This window comes from Chrysochloris asiatica, unplaced genomic scaffold (genome assembly GCF_000296735.1).
Source record: "Chrysochloris asiatica unplaced genomic scaffold, ChrAsi1.0 scaffold00066, whole genome shotgun sequence".
Taxonomy (NCBI): Eukaryota; Metazoa; Chordata; class Mammalia; order Afrosoricida; family Chrysochloridae; genus Chrysochloris; species Chrysochloris asiatica.
This window is the reverse complement of record NW_006408584.1, coordinates 12567090-12568880: the sequence shown is the minus strand read 5'-3', so window position 1 is coordinate 12568880 and position 1791 is coordinate 12567090.

Below are 1791 nucleotides of genomic sequence, written 5' to 3'. Positions count from 1 at the left end.
TGCTCAAAGAACAATCTGTTTTGGATGAAGTTCAACGAGAATGCTCCTTAGAAGCAAGGATAGGATAGAGATATTTCAACTCTTATTCTAGGATATGTTGTCAGGAGGAATCAGTGCTCAACTATTTACACTACTCAGTGCCTCTTGAATAGAATGTCAAAGGTAAGGTAATTTGAGGGTTAGCAATTTTTTTTTGCTTTAAAGATTTTCCTTATATTTTTGTTATTGTTAAGTTCTATTGAATCATTTCCAACTCATACTGACCCTGTGTAGGGTTTACATGGAGTGGCTGGTGGATTTGAACAACCAATGATTTGTCCAACTGTACCACACCAGACTCCTTTTCTTATATAGTTTCTAAAACACAAGCACATACACTCAAACATTTGGGAAACAACATTTACCACCTGATCGATCACATCCTGGAAATATGATTTTGTTGTTAAGTGTCGTCGAGTCGATTTTGACCCAAAGAGACCCTGTATAGGGTTTCCAAGGAGTAGCTGATGAGCTTGAACCACCAACTTTGCAGTTCAAATGACTTTGCAGTCTGACACATCAGCCCACAGCACCACACCAGGAAACATGATAGTTGTGCTCAAATCATACTCTGAAAGTCATCAGATCTAAATATACATAACTTTGAGTATTTGAAACTTATGTAGAAAATACATTTCACTCTATTGGTGAGATAATAACATATAAGTTTACTAAATTTTTCAAGAATGAGTATGTGTTCCTGTAATTTAAGTACATTTAAGTCATTCATGTATGTGTAAGTATTTCTGGAGCAGAGGACTGTAGGACAATCAAGAAGAAAGGGCAGGACTTCTGGTTCTGGTGGCAGTTAAGAGAGAGTCAGGTAGGACAGGCTTCATAGAGGAGGGCCTGAAAACCCAGAGAAACTTCTTTCATGGAACAGCACCAGAGCTCTGGGTCTAGCATAAGGTGCAGGGCATCAGTTTCCTGTAAATGCCAGTAGAAAAATCATGATATATAGGAAAATACTGCTATTAAGGAATTGCTCAAGACACAGAACTCCCTTTGTGGCCATGGGTAGAGTTCAGAAGACAGGTCTACAGCCAGACTGGCACAGGGAACAAGAGCTAAAAGTGGGGCAGTGACATTTGCAAAAGGAGGTGCAGGGGTATTCTACACATTTTTGTCTCCACTCCCCTGTCATGCAATCTTTGCCCAGCCCAGATGCCTTCAGGTGGGTGGGTGCACACCTCCCCAAAAAAAGTCCAGTGTTGAGCCACAATTTATCCCATGGCACAGAGAAAAAGATTCCTATAGGAACTAAGGGCAAATTCTTTGCCAGCGGCTTATGACATTAGCCTCTGGATCTCAGCCCTAAAATTAACTTGTGTGGGACACTTTACTCTGGCATATCCAGCAAGAATAAAGCAGACCTGTCAGGCCTGGCAGACAAACCATATGAACTATCTGTAAAACCACAACATAAAAGGATGCAACTATCTCGAGAATTATGCTGTACACACACAGATACATAATTGACCTTCAGAGACAAAAATAGCGAACAATATTTCTCCCATTAACTTCTCAATATCAATCTATGCACCACTACCGTGGTGACTAGAGGAGAGGTCTGAGTGAGCAAATAACCCCACCCACTGCTGGAGCTTCTAAGGTGCACACACACTGCCTGTGTAGTAAGGCGACTGGCCGATCAGCCACAGTTTTCTTTTTTTTTCAAAGTGGTGTTTTTTGTCTCTGCTTTTATATTGCTTCTAGTTTTGGTCTTTTGATAACTCGTTTTTCCTAGAGGTG